This window comes from Perognathus longimembris, chromosome 11 (genome assembly GCF_023159225.1).
Source record: "Perognathus longimembris pacificus isolate PPM17 chromosome 11, ASM2315922v1, whole genome shotgun sequence".
Lineage (NCBI taxonomy): Eukaryota > Metazoa > Chordata > Mammalia > Rodentia > Heteromyidae > Perognathus > Perognathus longimembris.
Genome location: NC_063171.1, coordinates 23,719,088 through 23,739,797, shown reverse-complemented (window position 1 = coordinate 23,739,797; position 20,710 = coordinate 23,719,088).

The following is a 20,710-nucleotide window of genomic DNA, read 5'->3' as shown; positions in this document are numbered from 1 at the left end:
CAACAGAAGATGCCAGCAGAAACTTGCATCAACTAAAAATGACAAAAACGGAAGTCTAACATATTCAAAGATCTCTGATAAATTAATGAGAAAAGCAAGAAACCCAACTGTGAGATGGACAAGCCTGTGAGAATCATAAATACACAAGGAGATGCTCTAGTCACAAATAACCAGAACTGTACTAAATAAAACCAAAGAAATGCATCAGCTTGAGAAAAATTATGCATTCCACAGGATATATTCTACTGGAGAAGGAAGTAAACAACTTGGCAAACCATGTAAGGTTGAAGCCATAGTTTCCCCATACCCTGTACTCCCAACTGTAAAGCTAACACCCCGCACTCACTCACCCAGGCCCACAGATTAGCACAGGAAAGAGTGGTGCACAAAGCTCTATTGGTGATTGCAGAGCTGTAAGCCAACAAGACGTCTTTTCCTGAGATTGTAAGCAAAGCATGCTGAATGCACACTCTGGAACAGGATTCCACAAAATTAACCTAACACACATCCACCAAAATGCATGAATCCTAGGAAGTAATGCCAAGTGAAAATAGTGAAGAAAGAAAGTAAATATGTGAGGCAAGTCTTATACCACTTGAGTGGTACTTCTATAATGTCCCATAGAGATTTATTAATTTATACAATATTTCCCCTACAAATAAACTGCAAATGCCCTGGGAGCAGGGAAGAAAAGCAAACTGTCATACATTTATCTCAATGCCATTCATCTCAATAGCATATTCTAAACAATGTAGTGGTATGCCTAAGCTAATCACAGGAGCGAATAGGCATAGAGATGAAGCAGAAGGATAAATAAGAAACAAAGCAGCACGGGAACAGAGAGATCCATGAGCTGTTCATGTTCACTTCAATTATGGTGCCATTGAGGTCCAGAGGAAAAAGAGGGAAGGGCAGGTCTGGAAGAAGGTTTAAGGAAATCATCTTGGAGAACATGAATTTCATATGGATATGCATGGGAATGTCCGTTGTCTGCTCAGCAGCAAATTTTTCTTACATACTGATTATAGAATAAGTCGTTTCTTCATGGCCAGGATAAGTAGTCCTCAGATAAGGAAGGCAATGCTGTGAGGGATTTCATTACAGTCAGACATACCTACAGTACAGTCTGATACATTGTTTCCAGGACCTTTAGGAATCCCCCAATTCACAAATAACCACTATGTCACACAATTTCCCTCATAATAGATAGTGATAATGAGAACATTTTCCCCCCTCTGGGGATCTGGGGGGCAGGGTGTCATACTCGTCCACTAATCATGCAACTTACCACTATACTCCAGCCTCCCAGCCAGCAATTCTAATTCATGCTTCAGTAAAAATACAAATTATAATACAAATTTTGAGCCTGGAGGGTCATTTGCAAATAATGAGAAATGCAGATTCTAAATCAATGGAAATCCAGGGAGCACTGTACCATGATGACCACTCCAGTGCCCTGGAAGAGTGACCATAGCTTTCTAAAATATTTAATAGAATCTCAGCAACAACAGCAGCCATAAGCAAACCCTGTTCATTTTGATTGACAATTTGGCCTGTGGCTCAGACCACTGTAGTGCCGACTCTAAGCAAATCATAGAAGATTGAAATTCTAAAAGAAGCTGTTGATTTCAAAGCATTTAATGATTCAAATGTTCAATCAGAAGGGTTTTTTTTTCCAGTTCATTACCCACATACTCTGTAGATCAACGGATGTATGCAGTTCATCTCTCCCTTTAATTCTTATCGTAATACAATCCTGTCCATCATTTTACAGAGCCCTGGAAAACAAAGCCAAAATATACATGTTCCTTTCACCTTCATTTACTTTGGCTAGCTTCCAAAGCATGGGAAACAAAGTAAAAAAAAAAAAATCCCAGTCTGAAAAGAAGCTGATCAAGCTGATGATTTCTTAGCACAACTGAACTGATAGGAGATTGAGCATGGGCTGGCAGCTCTGGTGTGACAAACAAGAGATACCTGAAAGAAAGAAAAAAAAAAAAAACAGGAAGACAAGTGAGGCTCAGCTTCTAGTCAGAACTGTGTCCATCTCATCTCACAGTGTCATTCTACCTCAAGAGTCCAGGGATGAAAATAACTTGGCTCTGAAACACATATAGGCTATTCAGAAAAGCAGCTGACAAATACAAAGTAGGACAAAGACACCTGGGAATAAGGTTCCCCCTGTGTAAAATTGCATGTTATTGAATTGATTGAGTTGTCATTCACAAAAGGTGATTTTTAAAAATGAAGCTAGCAGAGAAATAACTAGAGTAGAAATTCAGACAAAATTCACTCAGCTATTACCATAGGTCAATGTAAAACTAAAGGACTGCAGCCTATGGAGGTAAGGTCATTACACAATGTCACCGAAGGTCATTCCTTTAGCCTCTCCTATAAATTATTCCACTACTTCTTTGACTCATGGATTGTTTCTCAGAAGAATCAGTCATTTACTGACTTATCGGAAGCCATGACCAGCTATACCCTGCTATGTTCTAACTGGTGCACTGGTGCCTCATGCCTGTAATCCTAGCTACTCAAGAGGCTGAGATCCAGAAGATCAAAATTTGAGCTCAACTTGGGCAAAAAATCTGAAAGACCCATCTCAACCAATAAAAGTTGAGCACAGTGCTATGGACCTGCCATCCCTGTGACTCAGAAATTGTAATAGGAGATTGAGGTCCAGGACAGCCTGACCAAAAAGTGAAAATCTATTCAAAGAAATACCTAAAGCAAAAATGGCCGGGGGCAGGTGGGAGGACACAGCATATCTCAAGTGGTAAAGTGACTGCCTAGCCCTGAGTTCAAAGTTCTGATATCCCCAAAAATAGGAAGGGGAAGGGAAGAAAGGGTGAAGGAGGGAGGGGAAGAGAGAGGGGGGGAGGAAACAAGAGAAAGAAAAAATTAAGCCCCCATGATCTGTGCCCAATCCTGACCTGACCTCACCTTTGGCCTCTTCATGGCCTTGCACTAAACTACTAGTTCCTACGGTTTGCCAGTTGGGAAAGCTGTAGAGAATCAAGGCTCATCCTTGCAGATCTACCATGGCAGATGACAAAACACAGAGGAAACTTGGTTAAGCTTACCATGAGAGATAAGGGAGATCAACCCCAAACTGTGTCAGCATCCAATTTGGGCAGGTTTATCCAGAGGAATAAAACACCTATTGGAGATGGAGCACAAGAGAGCAGAGCTCAGCTTCTTGGACAACAAGGACTGGCAAAGCAATATCAGGTTTCCAGAACCTGAGGGTGAGGAGGGTGATCAGAAGAGGGCTCTCATTCCAGCAGAAAATGCAAAGGTTGAACAGGGTCAATTCTGCAAGCTTAGAGATGCATACATGTTTGCTATCACCAGCAAACAGTAGGGCAGCCCTGCAGAGGGGGCCTCATGTCCTGCCTGGCTGGGCAGGACAGCTCCAGTTCCCATCTCCCTTTCCAAACCTGATACCTGCAGGGTAGCTAGTAAAAGAGCCTGCCTGAGTTCAAAGATCACAGACAAGGAAGCTCATCACCCCAGCCTACCGTAACCAGAATGTACTCTCAAACCATTTAACTTCCCCCAAGCTACAGGTCCCACATCACAATTGGGGGTAATGGTTAGACTTATTGAAGTGTTTGAGGAGAAAGGAGATGACTCGTGGAAGTGCTCTGAAGCACAATAACATTGGCTGTTTGGACATTAAGCAATAGAGCATGTTGAATCCAATGCCGAAGTTATCAAATCAAATTTTCTGTAATTATAGAAATATTTCTTTCATTTTTCCTTTGAAAATTTTGAAGCCTCCAGGAGATAAAATGAGTTTTGCACAGAACAAAAGAGGCTCTCTCCTGGCCCAACTGGCGTCTGCCCGGTGTATGTCCTCTTAGTGGAGCTCAGCTTGAAGCTGCACTGGCAGCGTCCATGGAAAGCACATTTAAGTATCTGCTGGAGGGCATGTAAATAAAATCACCAAGGTAAACAGTGGTTCTGTTTTACAGCCTATTCACACATGTGACTTTTATGCTCCATTATGATATATGGCTACTATGTGCTTGGAAGTCCTAGAAGTTCATTCAATGCCTTGTCCTCTAAGTGACTGGCTGATAAATGGTTATTTACTCACTCGCTTTCACAGCCCATGAAAGCATTTAAACTAGAATGCTGTCCCTAACTACCCATTAGTGATCATGGTAATTCTTCCTAATGGTTTGTAAGCCAGCTATCTTAACACATCTTAGTGGTGTGGCTGGAAGGTTGCATGAGAGGAGGAAAAACCCATATTCAACTCAGAGGTTTACTGTCATGTCTAAACCAAAGACTGCTATCCATTGGTGTATTCCACATACCAGATAGGGTAGGGTACTTCTATAATCCCAGCATCCCCTCAGAAGGCTGAGGCAAGAAGACTGGAAGAAAGAAGTCAGCACACCCTAACTCAGAAAGAAAAAAAAAATGTGGCATTCACTGTTAGCACACAGTCCACACAACAGATCTGAAGAGGTTCCAGGGAAGAACATGAGTATTACAAACTACATCAAGCCACTAACCCATCTGCTGGTTTTCACCAAAATGACTGTTTTCCACTAATAGACATCATAAGGTACGAAGGGGTCAGATATGATTATTCCCTTTGCTAGAGGTACCTGGCATTTAATGTTCAGGGAAGTAAGGCAAGTGACTTCTTCACTCTGGGAAATCAAAGTAGTACAGAGATTGGGAACTCTTAGAAGACTGTTAGTTGACATTTGCAAATTATTTTAATAGAAATTATAAATAATAACCAAGCACCTATAATCAAGATCATGCCTGTGATCTTAGTTAATTGGAGATACACATAGGGAGGGCAGTAGTTAGAGGCCATCTGGACATAAAAGTTTATTAGCCACCAATCTCCAACAAAAAGTCTAGGTATGATGTCCCATGTCTGCCACCCAGACCAGCTCTAATGGGAATCAGAAATAGGATTATTGCAATCCAGCTTATTCAAGGCAAAAAGTGAGACCAGACCTTAAGAAATTAGAGCCACCAGACAGAAGGGCTTCAATCCTGTAATCCTGGCTACTTAAGAGGTAGAGATCAGAGATCATAATTCAAAGCCAGCCTGAGCAAAAAACAATGTTTGTAAAATTCCATCTCAACCAATGGTTAGATATGGTGGGACTTGCTTGTTTGTCATCCCCAGCAAACAAAACAGCACAAGTAGGACATTTACAGCCCAAGCTGGCCCTGGCAGATAGCAAGACTCTACCACAAAAATAACCACGTCAAGAGCTGTAGGTATGGCTCAAGTAGTAGAGTACCAGCTCAGGAAGCAAAGCCAAGCAAATATAAAGCCCTGAGTTCAAGTCCCAGTAGCACCAAAATAATATAATATATAAAATAACTATGGCAAAAAGGAACTGGGAACGTGGGTCAAGGAATAGAGCACATACAAATGCAAAGCCCTGAGTTCAATCCCCAGTACTGTCAATAAATAGACATAGAAAATAAGTAAAGCTAGTATGGGAAGGGCTGGAAGTGGGGCTCAAGCAATAGAGCACCTGCCTAGCACGTAAGAAGCCTTGAGTTCAAATCCCAGTACCACCAAAAAAAAGAAATTATAAATATCACATTAAGTGACTTTCAATATGCTAAGTTAGATATATGGAAAGAAGATACATGCAGGTATACAGATATAGCCTTGAGTGTCCATTACTTGCCAGAAGCTTACATGTGAACACCTTACATGGGATACTTATATGATATGCACAGCAGGCCCATTAAATTGGTTGATCATTTCCATTTCATTGAAGAGAGCATTGAGGCATAGACAGGCTGAGGAACTTGCCCCAATGTTACAAAGCAACCAAGCTGAGATCTGAAGCTAGTGCTATGGACCATTCCTCCACAGTCAGAGGTGCTCCTTGGGTTCTTCATGCTTTGAAGGTTTCCTAAATGAAGACTTTAGATTGTGCAATCAGGAGGACATGTTGAGGTGCCTTTCTAAGTGAGCGCTAAAAATCCTTGTTAAGCATTCATAGCTGATGTCTGAGAGCAGGAGTCTGAGCAAGGACCACGTGAGCATTAGACAAAATAGGGGGGTTGAGGAGCCAAGGACAGAGAAAGATGTCAGAGATGGAGAAGAGAGATAAAGAAAGATGGCACAGGTGAAGGAGGAAGAAGGGAAGTAAGTGGAAATAGAAGACATCTTCATGGAAGAAAGCATGAAAAAGAAGAGTGGAAGGAGGTTGATGCATGCCAGGGAAAGACTTTGAGGATCAAATGATGGATTCTAGGTTCCGTCCATCTCCTAAGCCACATTTTTGTCTCATGTGAATTTCATAACATAAAGTTGTAATGAATATCAGACTAGTTTTCTGTCAACTAGAAAAAAGGAAGAAGCAGTCATTGGCAACTACAAAGACCAAAACTACTTTAAAAGAATGAAATTATTTAAGTAGCATATTTATAATAAGAACTGTCTTTCCTTTTGAGGTACTTAAACAAGATTTTCACATTTTCAAAATACTAATGATAATCTAGCCAATCAATTTATCACAAACACTCAATTGGTGTCATCGGGGCTTTGTCTTTTGGTGTGCTTATTTTTTATTTTGTTCACAACTCCCATCAGTATCTACATGTCTCTAACTCAGCAGGTACTCAGAAGCTAGGTTCACTTCAAGCCGCAACAGGAAATTCAGCAGGGAAACTGAGGCAGAAGTTATGAACCAAGCTAATGACCTTTAAAAAGACTGCCTCTTGTGCAGGGTGCTGTTGGCTCATGCCTATGCTTCTAGCTACTCAGAAGTCTGAGATCTGAGTATTTCTGTTAGAAGCTAGCCAAACAGGAAAGCTCATAAGACTCTTATCTTCACTTAACTACCAAAAAACCTGGAAGTGGAGCTAGCCTTGCACCAAAAGAAGATCAAAGATAATGCTCAGGCCCTGAGTTCAAGCCCCAGAACTGGCACAAGGAAGAAAGAAGAAAGAAGGAATGAAAGAAGGGAGGGAGGAAGGAAAGAAGGAAGGAAGGAACAAAGGAACAAAGGAAGACAGGAAGGAAGGAAGGAAGGAAGGAAGGAAGGAAGGAAGGAAGGAAGGAAGGAAGGAAGGAAGGAAGGAAGGAAGGAAGGATGGAAAGGAAAGGAAAGGAAAGGAAAGGAAAGGAAAGGAAAGGAAAGGAAAGGAAAGGAAAGGAAAGGAAAGGAAGAAAAGAATTATGAACGCACACAGCTCTGAGTTCAAACTTCAGTGCTGGCATCAAAAATAATAATAAATAGGGGCTGGGGATATGGCCTAGTGGCAAGAGAGCTTGCCTCGTATACATGAGGCCCTGGGTTCGATTCCCCAGCACCACATATACAGAAAACGGCCAGAAGTGGCGCTGTGGCTCAAGTGGCAGAGTGCTGGCCTTGAGCAAAAGGAAGCCAGGGACAGTGCTCAGGCCCTGAGTCCAAGCCCCAGGACTGGCCAAAAAAAAAAAATAATAATAATAATAAATAAGTGAATACCAACCATCTCCCCTGGCACAGAGAATGCATGCACTAATTGAGTTCCCTGGGTGCTAGGCACTATGCTGTTAGTGAAGAGAAAAAAAGAAAGGGAGGAGATGGTCTTCTGCTTTAAACAACTCAGTCTTGGAACACTTTCTTAGCAGTGAGATTATCACACAGCCTGATTGGATAGAATGTATAGCTGAGGAGTATTCATGAGTACTGCATTGAAACGATAGGTAGACAGAAGGGAACACAAAGGCTCAGGGACCAAGACAGGGCCCCCCTCTACACCCAATGCACATGATCTTTACTATTCCTGAAAGAGAAGACACAATGACACAATGCTTGCTTTAGTTTTGATTCGTTTTGACCATTGTTTACTGTGGATACTGCCAAGATCAAAAAAGGGCCTGATCTATTTCTTGGGTTTTGTCTGCACTCCTACAGCAGCTATCTTGGACATTTTTCAACCACATTCTTTTCACTTTGCACCTTTGTTCAGTCCCTTTCTTCCATTGTACACATTCATCTCCATTTAGTCTTTTCTCCACCTTTGCCTACATACTCAGTTTCAGAATCCCCCATCTTCACCTCCCAAGTAGCTAGAATTACAGACTTGAGGTGTCATGCCCAGTTTAAACATCACTTTGGAAGAAATACTTTCTCCCAGATCAGGTGGAAGATTTTGCTGTGTGCTGCTTTAGCACTCTCTTGTTCCCTTTCTTAATTCTTACCACATTTGTATTAATTTACTGTCTCTCACCCTACTAGACCACAAACTTTACAAAGGCAAAACTTGTATCCATCTTCCTACATCCTTAGGATTAAGAATAAGACTGATCACCTAGCAGATGTTCAATAAATACTTTGTGAATGACTGAATGAGTCATGAGCCACATCTCAGTAGGAAGAAAAGTTTCTAGAAATTTACATTCATCTATTGTAAGTTCCTAGGAACCAGGAGCAAGCCTATTGCTATGTAGTCACTGAAACTAGAAATGAGGAGAAGGCACAGCATGAAATTAGACTTCTTCATTTCCGAGCAGGAAACCCTGGAACCCTCTATAAAATCCCAGAAGACCAACCTCAGTTCATCAACTACAGGAAAACTTTCCTGTCAACTAAAGGCCTTAATAGCTGTGCCATCCCCTCAGTCCCTATAACACCTGTCCTTAAGAGCAAAAGCTACGTCTTTCTTCCTTTAATGTCTCAACTTAATTCCTAGCAGAGTCAGGAATCAATGTATGTTGTCTGACAGCTGACCACACCAAGACCACCACCACCACCACCACCCCCAAAAAGAACTTGTTTCCAAAACGATTTTGCAAACTCATTCCCCAGAAGACTTTGAAAAACAGGGTAGATGTGTGAAAAGCTGAACGAGAGCTTTTCTGTAAGCACAAAGGTAAATACATGAGACCTTGTCCAAGCCTCAGACTCTATAAAAAAAACAAGTGTCTTATTGACACTGTAAAAACAAGAAAATGCTCTTGCTGTCTTTCCTCATTTCTGACAAAGTCTGTCCTTGTCAGATATGCTCTCAAGTTTTTAAGGCTCTAGAATAACAACATTCAGGGCTGGGATGTAGCTCAGTGGCAAAGCAACATCCTGGGTTCGATCCCCAGTACCAAAAAAGAAAAGACAAAAAAAAATACAGTTAGAATAACAACATTAACCAGTCTTCCTAAAGTCAACACAGCCTGGCTCTCCTCCCTTGGGGACAAAGGAGCCACTTGCTCTGAAGAGATGGCATTGGCTTCTTAACATTTGCCGAAAGGATCAACAGAAGTGACCTGATAGATCGGCCCAGTCTCCGTCAAGGTCCCTCTATAAGATCCTTGTCTCCCAACAGCTGGCACATATCTGTAGTTAAGGTGTGAAACCTCCCCTGGCCTGTGTCCCAGCATTCTGCCTTGTGCAAGTTTTGCTAAGCCTCTCACCTCCTTCCCCCATGGACAGAGATAGGAAAGGCCTCCTCACAAGGCCCCCTGGGCATGTCACTAATCCATTTGCCTGCTTCTGTGTCACATTTAATTACTCACTCAATACGAACTATCTGTATGTGGACTCCACATTAATGAGATGCTGTGAAGCCTTCAAATTGGGGATTAAAACGGCGGCATGTTGCATCCAAGGTTGGTTTAGACTGTTCTAAAGCGCTGATGACTGCATGATCCCCTTCTTTTTAACCTGAAACCCTTTATTTTTCATTTTTCAAAAGGCAAACATTACAGAGTGTTTTAGGAGGGGCAAAGGGTGCTGCTTAGTTATTTGTTTTAACTACATAAAAGCTTTAGTAATCAATACCTAAATCCTCAAGAGCTGCAATGAAGTGCTCTCTCTCTCTCTCTCTCTCTCTCTCTCTCTCTCTCTCATTGTTTTTCTCTCTCTCTCTCTCATCTTCCCAATGGGGTAGATTGACCTTAGCCTCAAGGGGCTCAGAAAATACAATTTCTTGATGGTATTTGCAGGGAAATAATATAAAGATTGTGCAGGTCTTGTTTAAAATATCTCTGTATAGTTTTAAACATACCCTATTTAGTAATTATGAGCAATCCCAAGCAATGGATTTGCCCATTTTCCATAGAATACCAGTCTCTCCAGTAGAATGGATCTATATTCCACCTGGAGAACATTGCATCTTGCCACATTTGTTCTGCCCAGGAAGTACAAAGAAGTCAAAGAGAACTTCCTGGGTTCTAGTTGTGCATACCTGAGCTGTCTAATACGGCAGCGCTAGCCACCTGACACATGACTAGCTTGAACTGAGATGTGCTAGAACTGTGACAGGAAAACCAATGTTTAAGAACTTATTGAATAAAATGTGAATCATCTGATTCCTATTTTTACATCTGATTACATATTGAAATAATGGTTTGGTATATAATGACGGTTTTGATATATGAGCTATTTTTTGTTTTTATTTTACAGATAGGAAAATTACAGCTCAAAAACAATAGTAGAACATCACAAGTAGAAAAGTTTCAGGCCAGGATTCACTTACACAGATCAGGCTGTAGCTTTTCTGGCTTCCGAATGTGCTGGGAGTTGGGGGAAACAGTCACCTGCATAAAAATCTTCCAGGGAGAAAGCTATGAGCACTTCACAGCCTTCTCTGATGCAGCATGATGGATTCCCAGCCATAGCACCAGAAATTTTCTAGCTGGAACAAATGGTTGAGATTTCCTCACCACCATTAATTGTACTGCAGAGGATTGTGCATGTAGCTACCTAAGAAAATGAGCATTTTCATTCCCCAGTCCAGCTTTAATGAATGACCTTAGGTACAGCAACAGAAATGCTGCCTTGATCACACTGAAATTCCTAATGACATCTAGAAAATCCAAATGGTTCTATTTTATTTTTGTGAACTAATGGTACAATTTTTTTATTTAAACTGGGGAAAAAATGAACAAGGAAGCACATGAAGACTATACATTAAAATGAATTTCAACAGTGACTTTTTCAGCAAGGGAATCTAGGCTATTATGTACTTCAATAGTCATCAAACTAGGAACCCAACCTTCAAGGTTCACAGGATCCTAGAGCAAAAGAATCAAAAAGAAGAGACCCCCACCCAGGGTTTCTGCTCCTCTTGTGTTCCATCTATCCTGCAGCCCTGCTGAAAATGCCCTGCACTCCCTTGGGATACTTTTGCTTGTTGTTGTTTTGTCTTTAGATTTTTAATATAATCACATTATTATTAAGGTGTTTTACAGAGCGCTTACCATTTCATAACTCGGGTCATGAATACAATTCTTTATGGACAATGTCACTCCTTTCTTCACATGGGATCCCCCAGCTCCCTCCCTCTTGTTCCCTGCCCGCAGTCGCATAGTTCATTTTTCACATATGTATACTGAATGCCATGGTTGCTTTTGTTCACCCTCCTCCCATTTCTGCACCCCTATCCCTCCCCGCAACAAAAAAGTGCAAAAACAACACCAATTAAAAAAATACGTCCATTTTCATAGTATTTTTTTTGGTTAGGCATGAGGCTTGAACTCTGGGTCTGGGCACTGTCCCTGAGCTCTTCAGCTCAAGGCTAGTGCTCTACCACTTGAGTCATGATGCCACTTCAAGTTTCTGATGGTCAATTAGAAATAAAGAGTCTCACAGACTTTTCTGCCAGGGCTGGCTTTGAACCACCATCCTCAGATCTCAGCCTCCTGAGTAGCTAGGACTACAGATGTGAGTCAGCAGTGCCTGCTTTCATAGTATTTTAAAAGTCCAGAGTAGTTATGCCTTAGGGTTCCTCCCTTAGGGCATTTTTACTGGAACAGCTCTGCTGAGATGAGAATCTGGTGAGCCTCCCTATCTCCATCAGAGCCTGGGCCAACCCTGAGAGATCCTGAGACCTAGGGGACAGCAAGTGTCATACAAGGGGAGATTTCCCAGAGGAAAGGACTTGCACTGAGGAGAATCTGTCAGCAGAGTTCAGAAAGAACTCTAAGTAAAGAACAATGTTCTAATGCCCTCCCTTTGCCCAGGATATTCCAAGAGAAACTTTCATCTTCAGATTCTCCACTCCTGTTCCTCCCACAGATTTAGAACTACTTTTTTATGGGGGGGGGGGGTCCATTTGTGACTTCAAAGCTAAATCTGGTGGTTCTATGGTCTTAAGTTGGACCAAACCCCCAGTCCCCAACTCATCATTCCAACACAATTTGGCTACATCTAATGTACCTAATCAACAAGACGTTATCATTGAGAACTTTCTTTCAGATAAAAGGAAGGGAGGAAGAGGAAGGAAGGAAGGAAGGAAGGAAGGAAGGAAGGAAGGAAGGAAGGAAGGAAGGAAGGAAGGAAGGAAGGAAGGAAGGAAGGAAGGAAGGAAAAGGAAGGAAGTCAAGGAAAGGAAAGGAAGGAAGGGAGAAAGGGAAGGAGAGAAAAAGGGAGGAAGAGGGAGGGTGGGAGGGAGAAGACAGATGGGGAAGGGAGGGAGGGAAGGGAGGGAAGGGAGGGAAAGAGAGAAAAAGAAAGCCCAACTCTAGCTCCACAGGATCTTAGCACATCTGCCAGGTCCTGTCTCCAATGGAAGCCAAAGGTCGCCCCGCAGAAACCCTGGTGGAAGTGGGTACATTCCTTCCTCAGCCCTGCAGGAGCACTGAAGTTCAAAGCCCCAGGCAGAGCTCCCCCTAAGCTGGGTTCATGAATGCTTTATTATTGTTCTGCTGAGCAGTTACCCCCATGCCAAGCAAGTCAGAACAAGCCTTCTAAGCTGCCGTGATGGATGCTTTCAGGGGACCCGTGGGAGTTATTAATATTCATGCTCCCGTCACACTTTTGCGAGTAATGGAAGCTTGTTTTCTGTAACACATCATTAGGTGAGGAAGACAAGTGACCTCCTAGAGCGTGAAGCACACAGGTGGCCACCCCAAACCCAGAAGGGACTGAGGGAGGAGTAGACAAGGTGAGAGGGTTACAAGCATTAAACTTTCTCCTGACAGAGATTCACAAAAGACCCTTTCTGTGAATGTAGACATTTGGGCCCCTTCAAAGCGAGCATCTGCAGAATCTGGGGGCTGTTTAGTCTTTCCCACTCACTGAGGGATAGCAGGACTCAAAAGCAGTGACTGAGAACATAGCTTTGAGCATGTAAGGTGGGAGATTTAAGAAACTGGAGCTGATCCACCCTACTTGCCTATAGAACACTAGTGGACCCTGCAGAGTCACGACCAAAACATCAGTGAGTCCAGTTTGAATATCCATTATCAAAAAGACAAAAGATAATAAATGCCACAAAGGATGTAGAGAAGGGGAAACTCTCATATAGTTTGGTAGGAATGCAAATGAGCACAAGCCATTATGGAAAACAGTATGGAACTTCTTCAAACGACTAAAAATAGGACTACCATATGATGCAGCAATCTCACTACTGGGAATATACCCAAAAGAAGTGAATTCAGAATGTCAAAGAAATATCTACCCTTTCATGTTTATTGCAGGCTTATTCATAATAGTTAAGATACAGAATCAACCGAAGTATCAATCAACAGATGATTAATATTGAAAATGTAGTATATATATACAATGTAGTAGTATTCAGTAGTAGAAAAGAATGAAATCCTGGTATTTTGTAGCAACATGGATAGAACTGGAGGTCATTATGTTAAAGGAAATAGGCCAGACACAGAAAATCAAGTACCATACAATCCTACTTATATGTGGAAGCTAAAAATGTTGATTATATAGAAGGAAAGCATAAGAAGTTAGGAAAGACAGAAAAGAGAGACAATAAATAAAAGGTAGATAGGGCTGGGAATGTGGCCTAGTGATAGAGGGCTTTCTTCGCATACAGGAAGCCCTAAGTTCGATTCCTCAACACCATATATTATAGAAAAAGCCAGAAGTGGCACCGTGGCTCAAATGGTAGTGTTAGCCTTGCGCAAAAAGAAGCCAGGGACAGTGCTCAGACCCTGAGTTCAAGCTCCAGGACTGGCAACAAAAAGAAAAGATAGATAATAAATACCAAAGCACAGTTACATGGGAGGAAGTAGTTCTAGTGTTTTCTAGCACAGTAGGGTGACTACAGACAACCATTCACTGTATTTCAATAGGAAGATTTTGAATGTTCCCAACACAAAGAAATGATTAATGTTTGAGGTGGAAATGCTAATTACCCTAATTTGATCACTACACATTGTACACATGTATCAAAATATCACACTGTACCCTGTAAATACATACAATTACTATGTGCTAATTACAGCTGTTTAAAATTAGCAAGAAGTCACATGAGAGAGAAAGATGCTGAACTCAAAAGAGAGCCAGTCCAGGATAATAGGACCAGAGTGGGGTGAGGAAGGGAGAACTATGTAGCAATCAAAAGTAGTATTTAAGGGCCTGAGAGATTTTTAAGCCATCTGGTACCACGTCCAATCATAGAGTACCCAGTTGAAATGTGTTGTGCTGGGAGCTGGTGGCTTGTGCCTGTAATTCTAGCTACTCAGGAGGCTGAACTCTGAAGATCACAAATCAAACCCAGCCCAAGCAAGAAAGTCTGAGACTTTTATCTCCAATTAAACCCCAAAAAGGCAGAAGTGAGGCTGTTGCTCAGTGGTAGACCATTAGCCTTCAGCGATAAAGTTTAGGGACAATGCCCAGGCCCAAGCCTCAGAACTGGTACACATGCACACACACACACACACACACACACACACACACACACACGCACATGCACACACACACACACACCGAATTGCCTTTGTTAACTACTAAATAAGGCAGACACTTTTAGGTTCAAAATCTTACATATATGTGGAACAAAGTTATTGCCTGTTTAAAAGATGGTTATCCCATCTTTAAAGCTCTTTCTTTTTGTTTCAACTAAAACTCTTGGAGTTGTTTCCAAGAAAGTAGCCAAGGTTACCAAGTCATTCTGATTCCTTCTTTCAGGCAGCCTAGAGTAAAGCTGGTTCGTCGTTAAAAGACTAAATTCTCTGCCAAAAATGGTTCATACATGTCATCTTGAACTGAGCATGCCCAGAAATGTGCCTGTCCCTTTACCTACTTTCCTATGTGAATATGTAGAGACTCCGGGTTGCTTTGGAAACCAGATCCAGTGCTCTCTTTATGGTAATAAAGCTTTCTCCACTGTTCTACCACCTAGATGTGCTTTGGAACTTTGCATGTGCCAAAATGCAAAAGCATGGTATTATATTATATACATTTTCATACTCTCCAGAACACTTCACACTGAAAGTGTGTAAGTTGTAAGTTGGCATGGCCTCCCAGTGCTTCTGTGTCTCTTTTCTTACCTGCACAATGAGCCTACGTATGTCTCATTTTTTTCTCAGCACTGAAAGACGTAATATACACAAATGTGTTTTGAATTGTGCATGGTATATACTATACATCATCTTTACCACTTTTTGTAATATTTGTGTGTTCATTTTCCTCAGTAGACTGAGTTTTCTATAGCAGGAGCTGTATCTCATTTTTTGTCACCCCAAAGCCCAGAATTGTACCAGGTACAATATAGCTACACAATAAACACATGAGAAATGAAAGAATCCAAGACTGGATGGTAGATTTTCTATCCTTCCATGGTAGAAGAATTTCCCTCCATCCTTGAGCTGTGGAGTCATTCCTTCCTAGTAAAATTACATCACTAATTACCCAAGAAATACTTTAAATGGTTAATGTGTTCTGGGACTGATAACTATTCTAACAATTAGAATACAGCAAGGAACAGAAATGGCAAGCTCAGAGAACTTATGGAGATTACCCGACAAGAAGACTAGGGGATAAGACATAAATTACATAGATAGATAGATAGATAGATAGATAGATAGATAGATAGATAGAGTAATCCTGAATACTGATTTCAGCTGACAAGAGTGACAGGGAACAGGGCTGCTCAGTGGTACAGAGTAGTAAGGGAACCCCTGCCTGACAGGGGACACTTGCAGGAAGCCTAAGAGGGGAGCAGGTGACTCTAGTAAGAAGAGTCTTCCAGTCAGAGGCTAAGCGAGTGTAAAGATCCATTTTTACTGCATCCTGGCTGGTGACACCTCAAGGATGCCTGTCATTGCCTCACTAAAATGGAGAGTATTCCCTTCAGCTCCAGAGGTCAGCTTGCAGTATGGATTGTCCCACAAAATCAAAGTATAACAAATAGCAACTTGAGTATGAATACAGAAGAAAATTAGGTTTCAATCAGAGCAGGAAGGGCACCCTTGAAAATTCCAGATCCGTGTCTTCCATGTGTCATAAATCTCTTACTCCTCCCATCTATAGTAATTTCATGAGAATAACACATATATACATATATAACTGGCACTATACCTGCACATTGTAAGCTATTACAACATGGGAATTGCTTTTAACATGCCAGGTATATTACTGCCCTGTTATTCCAGTCCTATTCCTTCACCCTCCCCAATTTGCCTGGATGCTACAAGGAGGAAGCATCCTGGAGCAGTTGTTGTCCTGCTGTTTGGGAAGGGTGGGCAGTGAAAGAAGACACTTGAATTGTTCATATATGTTTTCTGTAGCAGACTGTGCACATGAGGTTGTAGCAATCACCTGTTGTGGGTGTGTCCAGCAGAGCGCCAGGTATGTAGTAGCTATCCAATAAAAACTGGATGAAAGAAAACAATGGAAATAGAGCATCATCACCATGCTTTCCACTGCACCATAGTATCTAACCTGCTCCTTTCCCATGAGTCTGGCTAAGCTTCTGAGGCAGCAGGCAAGCCTGCAGAGGCAGGCTTGACAAAGATCCCACATCTCCACATCTCAGGAGCAACACTCTCCTCCTATCCCCCCCACCCACAGTGCATCCCTCTTGCCACCGGGTATTTATGGGTTCCAGTGAGTGGCAGCCCACAAAAGGGGAGTTGGGTGATTTTATGGCAGGTTAGCTTTGTTGGCATTTAGATCAATCATCCCTTACTATAATTTTAAACTTTGGTTCAGTGTTCTCGGAGAAGATGTAAATTATTAAACAAAGGAAAGCAACCCTGGCTTCAGATCAGAAGGTAATAAGCGTCACCTGGCACTGTGCGAAGTCCCTTCATGTGGCCTGTGTGTCAGCTCAAGGAGTTTAGGACTTGGCGGGGATGTCTGAGTTCTGGCTGGCATTCATCTCAGATGTGCTTGGAACTCACAAAGACATGCAAACAGTTCCTGCACACACACACACACACACACACACACACACACACACACACACACACACACACACACACACTGACCCCAAGAGGAAAGAGGAAGGAAAAGGAGAAAGGAACTCTTGATGTAAGAACAAAAGGAGTTAACACTGACTACACATCTTCTACATAGCACACACAGTAAAGATAGGCTCTCATGTACATTGTGAGCTTTGCATTGCAGGTGATGACCTGAGGTGCAAAACAGAGGGTCATTTTTGTCCCCACCACTACCAATCCCACCCACCCCACCCCCCGCCCCCAGGTACATCCTAGTCATCAAGTCAGTCAGCCATTCTTTTCTTCAATCAACAGTATTGGTTGTGGACTCTGTAAATGGCCCATACCCTCTTGCCAAGGACCAGTGGGCTTCCCACAGAAGTGCCCAATATGCCTAGGCCCCAGGTAGAGACTCCATGCAAATAAACAGCAACAAACTGGATTCTATTCCAGAAGCCTGAGTTCATATTGCTTGCTAAAGTATAAGAGGAAAGGACTTTCAACCTTCTGAGATACTATTGGGAAAATACTGATATCTTGGCAGCATGTTTGACCTCTCCAGGGAAAATGTGCCAGCTAAACTAACTTCAAGGAGACTTATCCTTTGTGCCCCAACTGAAAAGCGACCTCCTCTAGGAAGCTCTCAACAATGACTCAATTCAACTGCAAATAAGCTCCTCCCTCTCTCAAAACACCCAGGTTATAACATTGCTTTGATACCCAATGGCCTTGTATCGCAGTCACTATTGTGTCTGCATCTTCCTGTCATGTCTCCTATCCTGTATGTTTAATGTATGGAGAGCACTAGAGATGTTTTAGACATTTTCTATTCTCCTTCAATACCTAGAACAGGACCTTTCTCCCAACACATACATGCTAAATATTTGTTGAATGAATATTCTTATGTAAAATCCATCATGGGAAATACAGGATTATAACTGATCCAACCAAATAGGGTTCAAAGAAGAGATGGCTTTAAGCATTGATTTTTTTTTTCTAATTCCAATAGTAAATCCCCCTCTTGGAATTCAGAAAGTGACAGGAGGTGTTGACACTGGAATATGGGGAAGAACAAGTTGAATTAATCAGGTGTTTAAACAAAAGTCTTTATTTGCCAAAGCTTCTATCTGCCAGATGCTTGCTAGGTTAAAGCACTTTTCCCTTCCCAAGATGTTTCTCATAGAAATGAAGGAAATGCAGTTGATAAGGTAAATAAAAGAGTTAAATAACACCATCAGAAAAGCACTCAGGACTTTCGAGTCAGAGTAGAGGACTGCATTGTAAAGGGTCCCAAACTGCTGAGACAAAGTGAAATTCTAGCTAGGCACCAGTGGCTCAAGCCTGTCATACTTGCTATTCAGGAAGCTGAGATCTGTGAATCACAGTTTGAAGCCAGCTCAGGCAGGAAAAGTCTATGAAACTCTTATCTCTAACTAACCACTAAAAAGCCAGAAGATCAAATGTTGAAACATGGCTCAAGTGGTATAGCACTAGCTTTTAAGCAAAAAGCTAAGAGACAGTGCCAGCTCTGGAGTTCAAGCTTCACAACTGGCACAGAAAGAAGGGAGGGAGGGAGGGAGGGAGATAGAGAGGGAAGGAGGAAGGGAGGAAGGAAAAGTTCTAAACAAAGAAAACCAGAAAAAAAATTGAAAGAAATACTTCCTTAAAGACTTCTAATAAGACCTTTATGACCCACCTGGTGAGATCACTCTCTCTCTCTCTCTCTCTCTCTCTCTCACACACACACACACAGACAGACACACACACACACACACACACACACACACACACACACACACAGGAAAATGTTCTTGGCATTGGTAACCTTCCAGAACTATTGTTGCCAACTGCTGTGCCCTTTGGTCCCAAACCACCTGCTTACTGTGGCACAAGCCAGAAATTCCAGCTGAGCATCCCAAAACTATGGAAATCCACACTAGTCAGGTGTCTTCTGAGCCTGAGATGGAGCCATCTCAAACATTTCATGTGGGAATCACACCAACATGCAGCTGTCTAAACGACAGCCCCATAACTACATCCAATAAGATTTCTGCTCTGGATGAGAAGGGTCATTTATGCTGCCAGAATAAGAGCTGTGAAGCAGGAAGAACTATGCAGGTGAGAGAAACTGAGCATGTTATAATAGTCTACTTCTTCCTTGGGAATTTAAAAAACCCTTCTTGGATACAAAACCCTAGGGATGTCCTCTACCAAATCTCTCTGCCATTCTATCTGCCATCTATCTCACTTTTACAAAATAGTAAATACTTACATTTAACAAGATTCTATGAAGGCAAAAATTATTATTGCTCACATTTTATGAAAGAGGAAACTAAGGCCCTGGGAGGCTAATTCATCCAATATCACACAGCTCTAGAACCCTCATTCTTATAATATTGTACTATAACATGGCCTGGATGGGAGTCCAGGAAAATCCTCTTTTTTTTTTTTTTTTTGTCAGTTGTGGGGCTTGAACTCAGGCCCTGGGTGCTGTCCCTGAGCTCTTTTTCTCAAGGCCAATGCTCTACCACTTGAACCACAGTGCCACTTCTGGCTTCTTCTGAGTAGTTTATTGGTGGTAAGACTCTCAGGGCCTTTCCTGTCCATGCTGGCTTCAAACCATGATCCTCAGATCTCAGCCTCTTGAGTAGCTAGGATTATAGGCATGAGCCACCAACCAGCTCCTGGCTTCCTCTAACATTTTTTATTCTCTCTTGCTGCCACTGACACAAGAGTAAGCCCATTGGAACACATGTATGTTCCTGAGGGTTTATATAAGGCAGTAAATTGGATAAACCCTGGGAAGAGCTGGTAGAAGGAATTGGGGCTCTCCTCATGGCAGCCAGGAGGGGAGCTTCTGTAGAACATAGCTCAAGACACTACTGTGCCATAATGTTAGGTAAAATGTTCTATGCAGTGAACAAGAAGTCAGATCTTGTACTCCTTGCTCTCTCTTTTCCTTATTTAGTTCTTGCCTTTATTTCCCGACTGTATCCTTATATTTGGTTAGTATTGTGAATGATTGTTAAAATGCATTTGGCTTTCTGCCAACCCCCAACTCCAGTGCCTCAAGAGTAGGACTCAGGCCAACTCTGCTCTCAGCTTCATTTCCCTATACCATCTCACTGTTTGATTCGGTAGCTCATACCCATCTCACCATCAAAATGATCCATTTCTATGTATGGTGGGGGGTGGTGGAAAGGACCCAAGTAGGCAGCTTTTAGTCCAGTCTTTTGAGCTCCTTGAGACACAAAGAATGGCTATGACTCACGTATGTTGAAGCTAGATCTCTTGTGCTATGGGTTCTAATGGGGGAAGGGTTGGCCAACTTCTAGTAATTAGAAATAACATGCTCTAGTCTGGCCTTGTCCACAAGAATTTCTACAGCAAAACCAGGAGTGGTAAACCATGATCAAGTAGGGATGTTGGATTTGGAGAATCCTGCACAAGGATTCCCCAAATACAAGGATCAATAAACTATGGTCCTCCTCCTACTGCAAGGAACTTGACATCTAGAATATAGGCTTCTCCACAGACTCCAGAATCAGCTATGGGAGCTCTGTGACACAGAGAAGATCATGATGGATTTCAACG